Source organism: Grammomys surdaster, unplaced genomic scaffold (genome assembly GCF_004785775.1).
Source record: "Grammomys surdaster isolate TR1022 unplaced genomic scaffold, NIH_TR_1.0 174, whole genome shotgun sequence".
In the NCBI taxonomy this organism is placed as follows: domain Eukaryota; kingdom Metazoa; phylum Chordata; class Mammalia; order Rodentia; family Muridae; genus Grammomys; species Grammomys surdaster.
Genome location: NW_021604622.1, coordinates 20,474,308 through 20,493,849, shown reverse-complemented (window position 1 = coordinate 20,493,849; position 19,542 = coordinate 20,474,308).

Genomic DNA, 19,542 nt, shown 5'->3' with positions numbered 1-19,542 from the left:
AGAGAGAGAGAGAGAGAGAGAGAGAGAGAGAGAGAGAGAGAGAGAGAGGCTGTAGTTGTGGAGATGGTAATTATCATGCAAGAGGCGGTAGCAGACAATGCAGCAGGTGGGTTCAGAGAGCCTCCTGACTCACTGAATCAGGAAGGCAAATGCTCAAGGAGGCTTCTTAAAGATCAGCAGAAGATGGGCTAGCAAGATGGCTTGGTGGGAAAAGGTTCCAATTACTAAATCTGGTGACTTGAGTTTTATCTCTGAGACCCACATGGTGGAAGGAGAGAGTAACCTTCCTCGGGTTGTCCTCTTACCTCCTCAGGTGTGCCTTAGCGTTTGTATATGCCTCCACATACCCATGCACCCACACAATAAAAATAATTAAAAACAAAAGTAAGATGGTAATCTGTCTTATTCTTCGTTCTATGTGAAGACAACAACAGAAAGAAGAGGGCAGGATATCCTTCAGACTATATAGGTTGTTTCCATTCCAGTTTCCCTCTTGATCAGACACCTGCATGTCTGGATAAACTTAAAAATGCTCACACCCTGTACTTTCCAAACACATGTCGTGTCTTCCATAACTATCACTGCTTTTCTTTGCTTCCTCTCTGTTTCCTTGGTCCAAAGCCTCAAGGGGAGTCTCAACAAATGGAACTTGTTTGAATTCTCATGGGAAAAAAAAGAGAGAGAATCTAATCCAACTTCTTCTTGCTTCACTTCTTCATCCTTTCCTGATGAAAAGGATGCTGGTCTTCTATGTTATAAAATGGAGGTTTATTTCCTCCATGTTGTAATCTCTTTGGCCCAGTGTCTGACCTGGAGAGTATGGAAATAATGGAAAGTTTACATATCGAAAGAGGCATTCTTAGATTAGCTCATGTTTTGTTTGGAGAACGTTTGACTCTGCCTGGAGATAGCATAGTAAGGCAGTTCCTTTATGGTGTGGCAGAAATACTGTGGCATTTCCTAAACAAAATAGCTTCATGGCTTCTTGGAGAGACTGTGCCTGGAGAAAACCTGCAAAAAGTTGTTTTGTAAACTTCACAGAAACTTGAGATAAAGAATGTCATTTTGGCTTCAACTGCAGCCCGTGACTTAGTGAGTACCATGTGTGTATTTAAAAAGATTTCGGAAGGAAACACTTAATCCTCTGTATACTGAACTCTATGTGTAAATCTTTAGTAAGAAACATTCAGTTTTAGCAGATTTTTGTCTTTGTAGGTAATTACAGTTCCCTCTCTTTTGTGGGATAATTTATATGCATTGTTAGGAACACAGACACAAAGAACACATGGATGGTGCCACCAGAAACCTCCAAAGGCCCAGTTCGCCCTTTGTGAAGGTGTCTCCGTGGTTATTTGTAGAAGGAATAGATGTAAGATTTGATGCATAGAAGTATCTTCTTACTTTTTTTTCCCGTAACTTTGGGTTATGCCTCATTTAGATTTTATTAGGTACTTTTATCAAATTGTATTTGTTTGCCTTTTGTTTTATGTGTTTATTTTGTGTAAATATATGTAAGTGCAGCTTGTGCGTGTGTGTTGGTAGAGGCCAGAGTAGGGTGTCGGAAACACTAGAGCTGGAGATACAGACAGTTAGGAGCCATATGTGGGCCTGGGAACTGAACTTGGATCCTCTGTCAGAGTAGTAAGTACTTGTAACTCTGAACCATCTCCTCAACCCCCTACTAGACACCTTCATACCTACCAGGGAAGCATCTTGGCAATTAATTGATACGTTTCAGTTATTCCTCACAAGTTTCTCTACTTGCAAGTAGTTGGGCCTGTTGGTTTTCCAATTTGCTGCTAAATTCATTTACCTGTGTGCATACAGAAAAGTTGTATTCACCAGGGACTCCAAGAGGGAGCTTAAGTCTTTTCTATAATTTTCTTAGACGTTGTTCTATAAAACAGCAATATGACCCAAGATATTAAGGAGGTCTGCCAAGAACTTTGAATAATCAAGTAAGTTGAGGAAATACAGCATTTGGAGGTCATGAATCGGGGAGTGCCTTAACAAAGAGAGTTTATTAAAGGCTTTGTGAGAAATCCACCAATAAAAGAAATGTGTTCAATTTAGTTTGTTCGAGCACTCCCCATATTTTGATCATGGGATCTCTTTCTGGTGGTATTAAGTGTTCTACACAAAAGTCTCAGAAAATGCTTCCCTGCACTGGTGATAACTCTTAATATATTATACATCAGATTGAACAATTATGAGGACAGAAATGTAATAAGAAATTTGAATGTCACTTCCTTTCTGATGAACGAAAGCCTTAAGTCTGTTTCTCTAAAATATGCAATCATCTTTAAAGTATGTGAGACACATGAGGGTTAGTTGAATGACCTAACCGGACTCTTCCCAATGGTTAATTTTGTGAGCCAAAACAGACGTTGTGCACTTTGGAAAGTGATGGAATAAATACAACTACTCCTTTACTGGCCATTTCCATGCTGCCTGTGCCAAATTAAAAGTTCCTAATGATACACTGCTTTGTCTTCATACAGAATGGGCTTTTACTTTTAACAAAAAGTACAGACCTTAAGTACTGGCAGAAAGTTGTCTCTTAACAGGCTTATATAGACCGCAGAATATGAAACATTTATGATATTGCAAAATTGGATATTCCCTGTGCCAACATGACACAGAGTAAAGAACAACAACAAAATAAGAGCCTCAAGTTTCTCTTCCTATTGGCTTTACATTCAGTGTTTTCCCACAGAGACGTGAAATATATATAGAAAACACATGAACAAATCTGTTGAGTACTGGCAGGTATACTCTATGCCTTAAAAGTAATAATATGTTCTCAAAATTAAAAAGTTGAACAGTTAAATCACAAACAGACTAACATACATGACTAGGAAATCAGCATTAAATTTAGATTTTAAATTGCATTAAAATCTATTCATTCTATTCTGTTCTGTTCTGTTCTGTTCTGTTCTGTTCTGTTCTGTTCTGTTCTGTGTATATGTGTTTTGCCTACATGAATGTCTGTGCACTACAGGCATGCAGTGCCTGCAGAGGCCAGAAGAGGGCTTCTAATCCCCTAGAACTGGAGTTACAGTTGGTTGTGACCTGGGAATTTTTAGGAACTGAACATGGCTTCTCTAGAAAAGCAACCAATTCTCGTAACTACTAATCTATCTCTCCAGCACTGTAAGTCACTTTAGATGTGTTCTCAACTTTCTACAATTACTTTGAGGTTCAGTTTCTCATTATAGAAGTGGGAATAACATAGGGCTGGGCATAATTATCTAAGGGTATTTATGCCTTTTTGCAAGCAAAAATTAAAACAAGAAGAAAATAAAATATTTGGTTTCTTACATTATGAAAATGATGAGGGAAGCTTGATTTTTTTGAACTTTGAAAAAAAATAAATCTTCTAAAGCCATGTTTTTAATGTCTATGGAGAATTCAATATACAAACTCTAAAGGAACACAACAGAAATGAACCATGTGGAGCTGCAGAGATGGCTTAGTCCATAAAGCTCTTTCTGGTACAATGGAGGACCTGAGTTGAATATACTGAATGCAGGTAAAAGCCATGTTCCAGGGATGGAGAGATAGCTCAGTGATTAAGAGCAGTTGGTGTTCTTCCAAAGGATCAGAGTTTGAGGCCCAGCACCTACATGGCAGCTCAGAATTCTCTAACTCTTGTTTCAGTGGATCCAGTATCTTCTTCTGGTCTTTGCAGACGTAAAACCCATACATAAAAGGAAATAAATCAAATTAAAGAAAATGTAGGCACAGTAGTCACTTTAATCACAATATTGGGGAAATTGAGAGAAGTGGACTCTGGAGCTTGTTAGCCAACCAATCTAGCCAAATCTGAGAGCCCCACTGTCTTAGGGTTTCTATTCTTACACAAAACATCATGACCAAGAAGCAAGTTGGGGAGGAAAGCGTTTATTCAGCTTACACTTCCACATTGCTGTTCATCACCAGAGGAAGTCAGGACTGGAACTCAAGCAGGTCAGGAAGCAGGAGCTGATGCAGAGGTCATGAGGGATGCTGCTTACTGGCTTGCTCCCTGTGGCTTGCTCAGCTTACTTTCTTATAGAACCCAAGACTACCAGCCCAGGGATGGCACCACCCACAGTGAGTCCTCCCATCCTTGATCACTAATTGAGAAAATGCCTTACAACTGGATCACATAGAGGCATTTTCTCAAGGGAGGCTCCTTTTTCTGTGGTAACTCCAGCTTGTGTCAAGTTGACACACAACCAGCCAGTACACTCACTTTTGGTGGAAGGCCATGTCTCAAAGTCTATTGTGGAGATAAAGAGGTCACCAGACAACTTTTAGCCTCCACATTCACATGTAGGCACACATACCTATACACCTATGTGGGGAGAGAGAGAGAGAGAGAGAGAGAGAGAGAGAGAGAGAGAGAGAGGATCCACATAAAAAATAGACTGTGGGTTAAGGAAAATAAGGTTGTATCACATCGTAGGGGTTTCTTTCTGTTGTTGTTGTTGTTTTTCCAACTCTAAGATGAGCTGTTAAAGAAAAATAATTGCATATGAAAAACTATGGGTGAACCCACTCTTCCTGTTTTACACACATTGACACTGAGAGGAGGGAGGATAAGGGAGAGGGAGAGAAGGAATGGATAACACTAGAAGGGAGAGTTTCTTAGCTTATTCTTTGGACATTATTTAACAGGTCCTTGTGGTAATCCAGGGTTTCCAATATAATCATGATTCCAAGGTGTACTCTGCTCATCAGAAATGCCTCAATGCTAGGATTAAAGGCACACACCACCATGGCCAGGTTTCAAAATTTGTTTTGTTTTATGTGTTCCATCCTTGAAATTTGAGTGTATCAGGTCCTTCAGGATTATTATATACATGTATTTATGGATATTGGAAGAAAAATGTTTATTGAACTATACTATTGATACCATAAGTCTGCAGAGGATAGCTTCCCCTGCCTCCAGCCATTTGGTCTAACAATCTCTCCCACTGGGCTCTCTCCCTTCTTAATCTTTAGGAGTGGAGGCCACAGACTCCCAAGTGACTCTTCAACAAAGAAAGCTGTTTGAGTTTAGTAAACCTCCCTGCTAACAGGGTTGTAAAGTTCCTTTCCTTACACTGCTATCTCTGTTGAGCAGAGTGTTTGGTGCTTCTGAAATGACCTGTTGGGAGGAAAACTTGAATGCTCAGAACAGTCTGAGTTTCTTCCCTACTTTCATATCTTTTCATGGAAACACTGAAAGATCTACATTTCCTGATCATTCGTGTGTTTGGGACTCTGTAATTGCCTGATGTCATGTGCATGTAAGTGATATGTGCCATTTCACAGCTTAGCAGTTAATGATCTCTAATAGGAGTGGCTCAGGTCCCTGGAATGTCCATCACAAATCTCCCAATTCCCTTACTTTCCTTGGTCACAGATTCATGTGTTTATCTGTTCCAAAGCCAGCATTCATTATCTGGAATATTAAATTTCCCCAAACAATAAAATAAACTGGCAGTCAAGTGCTTCCATAGAGTTTGGACCTTTTAAATAATTTTCATGTTTGTTGATTTCATTCATAATGGAACACAAGTGTTCACAGCCTCTTGCACACTTACCAATAGTCTGGGAATGTCTGATCATATGGAAATGAGCATTAGGACTCAGAACAACTCTGCCAGTGGGCGTGGATTGCCACTCTGTTTACCTTAATGAAAATCTTACTCACGGCCAGATTTTGTTTTTCTTCCTATTTTGGAGATTTGGCCTGAGGGATTTTGCAAATGTACACTGTGGATTGATTCCTGGCACCTGCATTCTAGTACCAGAGAGATGAGCATCTTGTACAATTTAGGCAAGAATAGTGAAACTTTACAGCTCCCCAGCACTCATTAGCAATGTGCTTTGTCTTGAGAACACGAGCTAGTCTCACCTCAAGCTACTCTGTTTACCAACATTTTCATAGGGTGAAAAAAAGTTGAGTCACACAAAGATACTTAAATATATGAGTAGGTTTCCCAAAGAGTAAATACCTGCTCATGGGTAAAGTGGCCCATGTGGACAAATAAAGAGCCTGATTTGTGCATCTCACTAGTGACAGGAGGGACTGTTCTGAATGGAAGCAGCAGTGGTCTTCGGGCTGTCAAGTCTGATGCCAAGTTTTACCTAAAAGCTGATAGGTGTTTGACCAAGCACACCTCAGGTGCTGAGGGTCTTCATACATGAGGTGAGGGCTGCTTTCCTCCTTCATATGGCTGTGTTGAATTGTAAATTGAACACATGCCTGAACATGCTGATGACGTGTTATGCCAGTGTGTTATTATGGTTAATTTAGGATCATTAGTGAAGTGTCGTGGAACAAACTTGAAAAGGCACAAATGTGCACATGTTTAATTTCTTGAGATAGAGACAGTGTAGCAAAGCTATAGAGACAGGAAAGTTCTCACTCTGCACCCCTACACTGGGGATCATCCTCCTTGATACTTGCCAGCTCCTATGGGGATTCTAACCTCGTGTCAAAGCATAGGTTTGGGTCTGGATAACTCAGCTCTTTTAGATTGAAAACATAGATATCTTTTTTTTTTTTCCAGAGAAACATTCAAAGGGGGAACAGGCATCCCTTACACAGACAGAAGTCACATGATACAGATCACACAGTTTCTCCTGAACTGGATTTAATTAGAAGTTGCTGGAAGTATTTGGCATGGAGGCAGCTGCTGTCAGGTCTGCACAGCATTTCCCAGGCCTGGAGCAGCTGTATGTAGTTTTCTTTCTATTCCCAACTAGACCTAAGTAGAAACCTGTTCTGTTCTGGCATGGCTTTGGAGTTATTCTCCTGAACTAATTAGATCAGCTTAGAGAATACACGAGAAAGATTTGAGTGTTTTATAACTAAATAATCCGTTACCCTTATTTTGGTGACGCTTTCTTAGTGTGCTTTCAGTACGAGCTTGTGAAAAGTTTTGAAGGAGAAATGTTTCAAGGGGTGTGGGGCGGGGGGGAGATGGCTGAGTCCATAAAGTACTAACTGCCTGAGCAAGGTGGAACTGAATTTCAGTCCCTAGGAGCTGAGTAAAAAGGTAGATAAGCTTCTGATTCAGAGAGAGACAGTGTTCGAAAAATGAGGGTGAACTTTGCTCTACACTCGAATGCTTACACACCTGAACGCATCGCACTGTCCCCATGTGGACACACATGAACATGTGGGAATGCAATCATCATACATACATATCTACACACAATTAAAAACAGGTAACTAAATACTTCAACATACCCAGGAAGTGGTTGAAGAGGGTCTCTCAACTTTCAATGGTAAACCTCGAAAACCCTTCCACAGAACTTTAGTTGGTGGTTAATTCCAGGGAAAAATAGGATTTTCTGGGTTCTCAGTAAAACAGCTTTCCGTTTTGGAGGCAATAAGGACCATATTCACCTTGGAGAGAGGGTAGGGGTTTGGGGGTTGAGTGTACATCATTGGATGAGGCTGAGGTGTTGGAAATGCTTCATTTGCATGAGGAGGAATTCCAGGTGCTGGCTGGACAAGACCTTATAGGGAGAGAGGAAGTTAAACCTGTAATTTGGCCACCAGGTTAATGGTGGCAGAGGTGGGTTATCATACAGTCAAAGTGAGTTAGGGTTCACAGACCCAGAGCAAGGAGGAAGACAGCCCTGCCCCTGCCTGTCTTAGGATGAGATTTTAGGGGTTTGGACCCGTCTCAACTTCACTCTTACTCCTGATTGGCTCCCCAAGTTGGCAGATTTCCACTCCCACAAAAGAGGTCCTTCAGTTTGCACTTACTGAAAAGTCAGTTGCCCAGTGACATGGTGGTTCCTGCCTTAGATCTCCACCAGGCAAACCAGTGGGTCGTCATGGCTGCAAGAAGGGAATGGCTATTTCTACATGTTGTGTAGTCACTAAGAGGGGAGACAATCCCTAAGCTCATACTTTATAGATGATCAACACTGTCGCTCCGTGGACACACGGAATGTGCATGTGTGTGAGAGTAAGATAGTCTCTGAAGGTTTATGGGCACTATGATCTGCTGCTATTGGAGAGGTACCAATTCTGACCATTTAAATATTCTCCCCAAGAACAATTCTAAATGTGGACAAAAGGTTAACCATTTTTAGCACTCTTGCATTTGGTCAAATGCAATCTGCTGAGACAGGGATGTTCAGGAAAACAAATGAACCTTTGTTCAGATCTCTGAATCTATGATCCTATTCTCAGGCCTATTCTTTTTATTTGTCTGTTTTTCTTGCCTCCCTTTGAGCATGGTCTCCTGTGGTCCAGGCTGGCATCAATATTGTTATGTATCCAAAGATTTCCTGAAACCCTCGATTCTCTTAAATCTGCCTTTTAACAGAGGGGATCACGGGTGCACACTATACCTGGTAATATTTTTTGTGTCACTTTGGTTGGGGGTGGGGTGGAGATTGTTGGGAAATGAATCCAGATGTTCATACATGTGAGGCAGGCACTCTACCTCCGAGCATCCTAGCCTGCCCAGGTGCTCTTCGCATTTCCCACTCTTAATGTTGTAGTCCAACTGGCACAGGGGGACTGTCATAAAGTCTACCAGTTTAACTATCCCTGAAGACAGAGTGTGTTAGTTCATTACAGCTGCTGTAATCAAATATTATAAATGATGCAGCTTACAAACCATACATATTTACTTCTCACATTATCAAAGGCTATGAAGTTTGAGACCAGGCAGGCTCAGCACGCAGTGGAGCAGCACGTTTTTTTCTCATAGTCCTGAGGGTCCACTGAGGAGTGGAGGAATGAGGAAGAAGAGAGCATGTGGGGGAGAGTAACCGAAATAAATTATGTATTAAAAAAGTCATATGGAAACCTACTAGATTGTAAACTGGTTAAAGAGCACAATTTAAGAAGAATGTTTGAATAGAGATGCCATGGAATGGCTGGACAATGCTGCTCACGGGAACCATCTGTTCTTAAGGAGTCACACCAATTCCAGGTGTGAGCTGCCTCCCTATGAACTCTTGGTCACGGAGGTCCCTAGGACCAAAGGAAGAATACAAGTTACTGACATTGCTATGGTGTTCCTCCATAGCTAGTCAGTAAGACTTTATGGCTGAAGACACTTGGTTTGCAAGACATAGAGAGATCAAAATGCAACTGAGTCAGAAGCTTCATCCCTGTTAGGTATCCTTCAGCACCAGAAGGTACTATGCAAGCTGGTGGAAGAGTACGATATTGCTAGTCTTATTCAACGATAAACTAAACCACCAATCTACCAGACAAGCTATGCTGACTGGTGCAATGGTCATGTGATTCTTTTGCTCCTAGTTTTCTGATTAGATTTGAAGCCTGATCCACAGAAGGCAATTCATGCCTGTTACTGCAAGCTTTGCCAAAAGCCATGGATAGGGTGAACCACAGGCTCTAGGGAAAACCTATTTTGTTGTTTGTCCAAGTGGACATGATGTCAAAATGCCTTCTAAGTAGTAATATTTATGTCTGTAGACTAGTATTGCTGTCAGCTTAGATAATAAAAGCTTCTCTTTCTCTTTGTAGTGGACAACTAGCCACAGGACTGGGGACAAGTGACTACTGAGTGCTTGGCTCTTGTTAGGACACCTATAATATTCCGTCCAAGGCTCAGGGAACACCCTCCAGGAAGAGGTTGTGGACAGAATATAAGAGCTGGGGGGCAAGAAGGAATGCCATGAAACTGTCTGCAGGACATGGTGTGGCCATTGCACTCAGAAACTCACAACAGCTGTGGACAAGATCGGGACATGATGGGACCCATCCACATCATCATGGAGGTGAGAGGAGCTCATCAGAGTTTGTTCTTCCCCGTTACTAAGGGGATATTTGTAAATTGTAGCCACCCAAGCTGCCTCATGTTCCGGGGGCCACTTTATAATGGCCCGTTCTGCTGCTCCGGTCCGCGGGTCAGGGCCTAGCAAGAGAGAGAGTGGGGACGGAGGCGTGAAGAATGGAGACAAGACAGGGAGTCTGATCAAGTCTCTCCAAGTCTCGTTTATTGAAAGGAAATCCTGAGTATTTATACCCTTTACCACATGCCTTGCCCTTGTGGACAAGCACAACTGAAGGCACTACATCATGTACCTTGCAATGTGGACATCACGTGTGCCTAGCTAGCAGTGAGGAGACCACGTGCACCCAGCAGCATGGGGACCACATGTACCTAGCTAGCAGTGTGGAGACCACGTGTGCCTAGCTGCTGGTGGCACTAAACAGCAAAACAAGATATGTGAGAAAAACAAGATGTTTATCAGAGTGTGCTCAGCTGTTGTAGGCTGTTGAAAACAAGTCTCTTGTCAGGGTATATGGCGCAAGATGGCTGCAAAGATGATAGCTGCTTTCAGGTAGGTGTTGGCTCCCAACAGTAGATTGTGGCTGCTGGGAGAGAAGAGTGGCTTAGTTACTGTTAAGTTACTCGTACTCTGGTGACCAACCCTCCACCCAGCTCAGGAAAGCAATACTAATGTAACAACCACAGTGAAAATGAAACAAAGAAGACATAAACATAGAAGAGAGACTTGCTGCTGTGAAGAAGACAGGGATCAGTGGGAGTGAGGTTGGAGTGACAGAGGGTAACAGGAGAGAAAATAGAAGACAACAGTAACCACCGCACAAGTGGCATCAAAAATGGCAAAATAGGAAGTGTAAGTCCTTACCCCTTATTAAAGAGTGACAAAAAAGACCAGAGTGGCCAGAACAACTAGCAACAAAGCAACTGTAGGCTAAGAGAAAGGGGAATTGAGATATGCACTGTGGGTGGAAATATAAATTAGTTCTGTTCCATAATGAGGTAAACATAGTTAAGTATAGCACACTCTGCTTCAACATAGCTACAAAAAAGGGAGTCCAATGTTCCTGACACAAAGAGAAGGTGGCAGCTTCAGTCAATGATAGGATGATATGCTAATTACTTTAATCATCACACTATATGTGAGTATATGCAAATGTCACACATTATCATGTATGCCTTCTGCATATTAGGTCAAATGGTAATGTATATTGGATCCCGGCACAATAGAAATAACGCATGACCAGACAAATCCTGAACCTACAATCTCCTGGCATTTGAGGCAGCTTCATTCTCCTTACAGTTGGAAATGAAGCCCAAGGCAGTAGTGAGGGGGCAGAGAGGGAAGAAGTCCAAGCAAGTTACCATGTCTCATTAGAAGAGTTGGCCTTGGAGCCAGTGCTTGATTCATTGCAGAATCCAGATGTTCCATTGGAAGATGCTTTTGAGTGTGGACAGAATGTGTTTTCACGAATGGACTTGCTAATAGCTCCCGTCCATTCTCTTTGCATACAGGGTGCTTTTAAGCTCTTTGAAATGAGAGATGGGATCCCTGCTCCCTCTTCTATCCTCTGAGTAGAACTGTGATTACCATGAAAGCAATAGTGTATGATAGGTGACTTCTACGTCCCCCAATATAATGTAGCCTCAGCCTGGTGCTCTTGGTGTTCTCCCTCTTGACCCCAGCTACTAGGCTATGAGTAATTAAAAGCTGCTTGATAGAGAGGAGCCGGAAGCCAGCACCCATTACTAACCAAGAGGATGAACCTACTGAGCTGTGTTGGGTTGTAGCCTACGGTGACTCATAAATGACGTCAGGTAGAGCATCCATACATAGTTGAGAAAAGATACGATCATTTCAAACTTCTATATGTTGGGGTGTTATGGCTTGAGTGGGAAGTGTTCTCCACAGGGTTATATGGGGGTATATTTTGTGAAACCTTTACAATGCTTAGCCCAGGGAAGCGGCTCTCTGGTGGGAGACCCCACTTCTGGGCTGGTCTCTCTGCATCTGTTATGTTGAGGTTTGGGGAGTTGAGGCATCCTAGTTACACCTCCCAGATACCAGGAACACGAGTAGTTTGTGCCATACCCTCCTCATCAAGAGTGACTGTGTCCCTCTAAGAGACAGTATCTTTCCTTGTGAGCTAAAAAGAAGAGAGCCTTCCTTTGTTACATTGCTTCTTGCTGGGCATTTGGTTTACAGCGACAAGGGAAGTGAACGATGTAGAAAAATGGTGTTGACGAGTGGGGCCAGTTTCTGTGAGAACTCAAACATGTGGTTCTGAGGCCCCTGAGAAAGTGGGGAAGGGTTTGTAGCTACAGGCTGGGGAGTCTCTTACGCTATAAGCAGGGCATGATGGGCTGTTGCGATGGGCACTCAGAAGAGCAGAACATTTCTGAAAATGGTGCAGTCTATGTTTGTGAGGTTTCATAGGAAAACAAGGGCTCTTCTGAGAGTTGGGCTAGAGGCCACTCAGGTTATAAGCTGGTGAGGAATCCGGCTGTGTTCTACTCATGTTCTGAAAGTTTAAATGAGGCTGAATTCAAAAAGTGATCGTCATTTGGACTGCCTTCCAAAACTCAGTGATACTCTACTGGATCCATAAATGCTCAGCTTCCAGCTGTGCCTGTGCAGTGCTGAGGCCTATGGACCAGCAGTGGCCAATGAAGTGTGAACTGAACTATTTAATTCCAAGATCAATAGCTTTCAGAATGCCTTTTCTCTCCAAAATGTGCAAAGTTGGAAACATAGCTGTGTCATCAGTCTGACTTAGTGACCCATTATGCAGGACCCAAGGCTATTGCCAACTTCTGTACTATACAGTATGAAGGAGAAATATCTCTCCCTCTCTCTGTCTCTCCCTCCTTCACCCCCATTTTTTCCCTCCTTGCCCATCTTGTCTTTTTGTTTGTTTGTTTTGGGCCAACAGACTTTGGAATTGCTTGTTACTCTAAAACATTTTTCACTGCAAACCGACTGTCACAGTCTTTCTGCAGAGAGCGAGAAAGCAGGACTCCTCATCTTCTGAAACACACTATGCTCAGGAGTCTATGGGAAATAAGGGCAGAAGAGAATATTTGGTCCGTGCTTCATGAATTGAAGCAACATGCTTTTGCTTCAAGTCAGAGAAGTAAATATTTTATGTAAAATCAAACAGCAGTATTTGAATCCTGGCAGCTTTCTCCTAAGGCTAAATTGGAAATGGTGCCAAGTTCACACTCATGGAATTAATTGCCTGCAGAACTTTCAACACAAGATATCAAAGACGTCCACATAAGCAACCTGTGCTAGACAAAGCTTACCACATGGCTGCGGCTTTCACAGAGTCTTCTATGAAACGAACCACTCAGGAGTTTACTGCGTGTGGGAACAGAGGTGGAAAATGCACAAATTAGAAGAGCCCTTTGTATTTATTTCTTCTAATTCTCATATCTAGGATTACAGACAATCACATGCTTTTCAGATTCCAACATTAGAGGCAGAATTTACTTCTTGTTTTCAATTTTGTTTGTTTGTTCCTCCAAGATCTTGGTCGGTAACACAGGTTTTCCTCAAACTTGTTATTCTTGGACTTCATCCTTCCACGTTCTCAGGTTGCGGGTGAGCACCACCAGGCCTCACTCCAGAATTTGCTTTTTACCCCGGCTTCTATCACCCATTCCAATCCAAAGTCAGAAGAGTCTGAACATCAGGCTGCCTTCTGCATAGATTGAAGCTCGGGTCCTAGTACTGAATCTGGGAAGTAGACTGTATCCTTGGAAAGTTGTCACCCCTAGTCAAAATAATAGACATTTCAGAGGAGGACTAAGTGACTCAGTGGTACCTATTTGCTCCTTCTCTCTTCACCAAAGCTACTCAGCTTTCAATGGCCCAGGGACACAGGGAACAGATGCATCACAATGAGAAACATAGACAGAGATTACACTTAGATTTTCTCTCTCTCTCTCTCTCTCTCTCTCTCTCTCTCTCTCTCTCTCTCTCCATCTCCCCTCTTTCTCCCTCTTCCTTCTTTTTATTACTTATAATTATCATTTGTAATTATTTACAAATAATTGGCAACAGAACGGAAACATCCAGGACACATGGCTACTACATGATTGACTTTAAGGGAGATGAATCTGTGTCCTATCATTCTGCCGAAGTGAGGATCGAAATGGAAACAAATTGAGAAACGAAAACAGTTGTCAGCTTTGAGTAGTTGTCATGTCAGGCCTTCTTTATGCAAAGGTTTTACAGTCTACCTTTACAGGGAGGGGCTCACTGGGAGACACTGCAAGTGTCAATAATCACATGTGATCGTCCAGCTGTGGTCTGCATGCCCACTCTCTTGCCAAGTTACCTTCACACCCACTGTGTCCTCAATTTGGGAACCCCAGGAAGTCTAGAGCTTATAAAGTTATATGAAGGTAAAATAAGACTAAAAATTTCAATCAGACCCTCCCTGACATAGCATGAATCTTTATAGCCCTTGCTGATTAGCGCTTGGCTGGCACCTGAGCAGTCCAAAACACTTAAGTCTTCTTCCTTAAAGAGAGCAATTTTAACACCAGATGCAAACGCCGAGTTTATCATTTTGCCGACAATTGCCTTATGTCTTTATTTTGCACGTGTGCTGTGTCATAAGGCTTTGAAGGTAACCAGGCCACAATAACCAGCAGATGGGAGGAGATACAGGTGTTTTAAACTCTACAGTCTTAGCGAGATACAGGTGTCTCCTCCTCATGGAAATGTGACTGTCAAACTTGCATGAGGAACCACCTCTGCTGTCTCTTTTACTTTGTCTCTCCGAATAAGAAGCAAAGCACATTTGGTTTGTGGTTGTTTCATATGACAGCCCCAGATAGGAGGCTTAGTTTTGCACATAAATACTTCTTTATGTCTAAGAAGATATGATATAAAATAAACATTTGGCTGATAATCCAAAAGACCTTTTAAAGCCTAAATTTTGTTCTATCTCTTTTTTTTCCCTAAAGCTAAGTGTGATTAGAACTTCTGTAAATATATTTCCAAATATCTTTTCTAAATCTTCAGTTGCACTTGCAAAGTTGCATAAATCTTCCTGATTTTGTTTGTTTTTATAATGACAGTATATTAATGACCTTTATGGGAGACTGTCTTCTATTCCTAACATTAATACTTCAATCCACTTAAGTATTTCTATGTTTTGATATGACATCCCATTTTGTAGTTCTTTATGGATACACTTTTTATAGAGAACCAAACCTTCAGACTTTGTATAATATTAGCAGTGTGTTTTAAACTCTACAGTCTTAGGGATTGTTAATATTCATTTAAAAAAGACCTGATATACAAATAATGCTGGACATTTTTACTCAGTTTTTTCTTATGGGATTCATAGAATGCTCAGATGTATTTAAAAATATTCATTCTTAGAGAAGGCTCACTGGTTTAGAGTCTTGCAGAGGAGAGTTGAGTTTCAATACCTACATCAGGTAGCTCACAACCACCCACAACTCCAGCTTCAGGGAATCTGATGCCTTCTTGGGACTTCTTTGAGAATCAGCAGTCACATATACCCACAGAGAGACATGTACTAGCTTACATAATTAAAATAAATAATAATAATAATAATAATAATAATAATAAAGTCTTAATATCAATTGTGTCTCTTAGCTTGAATGAATACAGTCTTTATATTGTATTATATTATTGAGTCTGGACTTGCATAAAGTTTTGTGAACATATGCCAGGTGTATCACTGCATGTGGTGTCTGACAACATAATAGATACCAGAAGTAGGGTTCAGAGAATAGGCCCTCACAGTGCGTTTCTGAAATTGAGTGACCTATAACACTAGGTGAGGGCTTGAATACCCTTGTCTCTGATAGAACGAGGACACCATTGATCCATGAGTTACAGTGGTGGTCCAGACGATTACCAACAGCAGCACAGGAGGATGTATATATATATATATATATATATATATATATATATATATATATATATATATATATATATATATAGGGAAGGGCATCAGAGCACCTGGTCACTGCTGTGGCACTGAGTCACTATGACAGCCACTGCCATTATAAAGGTGACAACTTCATTTCTTGTGATAAGGTAGTGTATTTGTTGATAACTCTTCTCTAACTCCCTCCCAGGTATATAGATGGAGTCCATGTTCCATTTCTATTGACTTTGGACTTGACCACATTCCTTGCTCTGGCCAGATGGAGCATGGACACTATTGGACTGATGGACTCTTGAGATCACTGTTAGAAGAGTTTGCCCGTACTATCTACTGACTCTTTAGCCTGCTCTGCAGAATGTGACATTTATGCAAAGCTAAACTCAGGCTACCTTCAGTCCAAAGTAAAGCCACATCAGCCAACCACCAGACCTGTAACTATAAAAAGTAAATGTTATACCACAAACTGTTCTTCTGAGGACCATATATTTTATGGTTTTAGTTGGTAAATGACTTATCTTGCTTCTTACAGCACTGTTTGTAACATTCACTTAAAAAAAGAAACAGTAAAGGAACAGACTTTTTTTCATACATAGAAAAAAAGTCCTGAGTCGTAGCTATTGATTAGGAACCTGACTCTGGGGTAGGTACAGGAGATCTATCTTCAGCTCTTCTTGGAAATGGATGCTTGACTTCCCTCAATCATATGTTGCAATTCAGAATCCTAAGGTAGTGAAATTGGGATGTAAGAAGCTCCAGCAATTGTTAGAACCCCAAGATGGAGCTCTTATGGCCAGTGGTCATAAAAACCTGGCCTCAGAGGGTAAAAAATGTAAATCAGAGTAGCCACTATTAAAATCAATAGGGAGGATCCCAAAAACAAAAAAATAGAGCTACCATATGATTCAGCTTTACAAAAACATGGACATACAACTGAAAAAATCATGTTGGCATGTGTCTTAGTTAGAGTTTTACTGCTGTGAACAGACACCATGTGTCTTAGAAGACTCTAATAAGGACATTTAACTGGGGCTGTCTTATAGGTTCAGAGGTTCAGTCCATTGTCATCAAGGCAGGAAGCATGACAGCATCCAAGCAGACATGGTGCAGGAGGAGCTGAGAGTTCTGCATCTTCATCTGAAAGCTGCTAGCACAGTACTGGCTTCCAGGCAGCTAGGATGAAGGTCTTAAGTCCCACACCCAAAAGACATACCTACTCCAACAAGGCCACACCTACTCCAATAGAGCTACACCCTCTAATAGTGCAACTACCTGGGCCAATCATATACAAACCACCGCAGCCTGCAACAGAGACACCTGCATTCTAAATGTTTACTGTATTTACAATAGTCGGGTTTTGCAATCAGTCTGAGTGCCACTGACAGATGAATGAATAAAGACAGAACATATGGTACATATACATAATGGAAAATTCTTCACCCATGAATAAGAATAAAACTGTTCCTTTAGAGGAATAGATGGGACAGGAGATCATTCTTTAAATGACATAAGCCAAATTCAGAAACACAACTGTCATGGTTTGTCTCCTATGTGGACTCTAGAAACATTTAAAGACATTAAGGCAGAAGGGAACTATTGGTGGGACCTGTGGGACAAAGGGAACGATAAGGAAGAAACATTTGATCAAGAACCTGTTTGGAAATGTGTTAATGAAGTCTCTTATCTTGTGAAACTCACATAAGCTAATACAGACAGAGAGGTCCCAGAGAGATCACCTGCCTCTCTGTCACATGACGACACAGTGGGAAATCGGTGGTTTACAGGCTGGAAAGATCTCTTACCCAATCCTGACCACCCAGTGCCCTCACCTCATCCCGTCTTTAGAGCTGTGTGAACTTCACTTCTACTGTTCATAAATCACTCAGTCTATTTTGTCATAGCAGCCCTCAAATTACTAAACTAGGGCTGGGTTGGAAGTAACCCAGAGACACAGAAACAGTTAAAGTCTTAAAAGCCATCATATTAGGACTTTTCCCTATTATGTTGACAAAACACTAAAATGACAGAAACAACTCAAGGAAGGAAGAATAGTGCATCCTGTGTAGTTACAGCATGCAGCGTATCCTGTCTAATTATAGTGTGAATTGCATCCTGTAATTGTAATCCTGTACCATGTTCAGTACATCCTGTATAGCTACACCATGAATTGCATCCTGTGTAGTTAGAGTGTGCAGTGTGAACTGTATAGTTAGAACGTGCAGTGCATCCTGTGTAGTTGCAATGTGCAGTGCATCCTGTGTAGTTAGAGTTTGCAGTGCATTCTGTGTAATTACAGCATGCAGTGAATCTTGTGTAGTTACAGCACTCACTGTATCCTGTATAATTATAGTGTGAATTGCATCCTGTAATAGTTACAGTGTGTAGTATATCCTGTATAGTTACACCATGAAGTGAATCCTGTGTAGTTAAAGTGTGCAGTGTGAACTGTATATAGGTAGAGCATGCAGTTCATCCTGTGTAGTTACAGTGTGCAGTGCATCCTGTATAGTTACAGCATGCAGTGCATCCTGTGTAGTGACAGGATGAAGTGCATCCTGTGTAGTAACAGTGTGCAGTGTATCCGATATAGTTACAGCATGCAGTGCATCCAGTGTAGTGACAGCATGCAGTGCATCCTGTGTAGTGACAGCATGCAGTGCATCCTGTGTAGTGACAGCATGCAGTGCATCCTGTGTAGTAACAGCATGCAGTGCATCCTGTGTAGTTACAGTGTGCAGTGTATCCTGTGTAGTTACAGCATGCAGTGCATCCTGTGTAGTGACAGTATGAAATGCATCCTGTGTAGTTCCAGTGTGCAGTGCATCCTGTGTAGTTACAGTGTGCAGTGTATCCTGTACAGTTACAGCATGCAGTGCATCCTGTGTAGTTACAGTGTCCAGTGTATCCTGTATAGTTACAGCATGAAGGACATCCTGTGTAGTGACAGTATGAAGTGCATCCTGTGTAGTTCCAGTGTGCAGTCCATCCTGTGTAGTTACAGTGTGCAGTGTATCCTGTATAGTTACAGCATGCAGTGCATCCTGTGTAGTTACAGTGTGCAGTGTATCCTGTGTAGTTACAGTGTGCAATGCATCCTGTGTAGTGACACCATGCAGTGCATCCTGTGTAGTGACAGCGTGCAGTGCATCCTGTAAGGGAAACCATGATGGGAGGAGCTTGGAGTCCTTAGGCACACTACACTGTAATCCTGAAGAAAAGAGAAATGGAGCTACTTTGCTCTATTTCTCCCTTTTATGAGCATCAGCACCATAGCCGAGGGAAAGGTGCCACTCACTTTTAGGGTGAGTTCTCTCACTTCAGTTATCCACATCTGAGCAATCTCTGACAGGCGCCCCCAGAAATTTATTTCCTGGGTAATTCTAGATCCTGACCATTTGATAACATTAACTATGACACCACCTCCTACTATGACATAGAACTCAATGAAGTGCAGTCAGATACATTTGAAGGACAAAGCACTTTTATCCTGGGACTTTCTCTGTCTATTGGCAGCATCCCTTCACCTCTAATCCATTGGCAGCATCCCTTCACCTCTAATCCATTCCTCAGAAATTCTCCACTTGGCCTGCTCATTGCTTTCTGGGCCTCCTTCACCAGTTTTCCTCTGGGTATAATTTCCTAGTATTATTCCATTTCCCTTTCTTCATGGTCAAGATTGTGGTTGAATGTGACTGACAGTGGACACTGAGCTCCTATTGCCTGTAGTTGATGACCATTCATTGCCTCTCTGATGCTCCTGAAAGTCGTAACTGCGAGCCCTTTAATGAGAGAGATTGTGTTGTGATTGATGTGTGAGTTCTCAGTTTTTATCAGTAGGAATTTCTAGG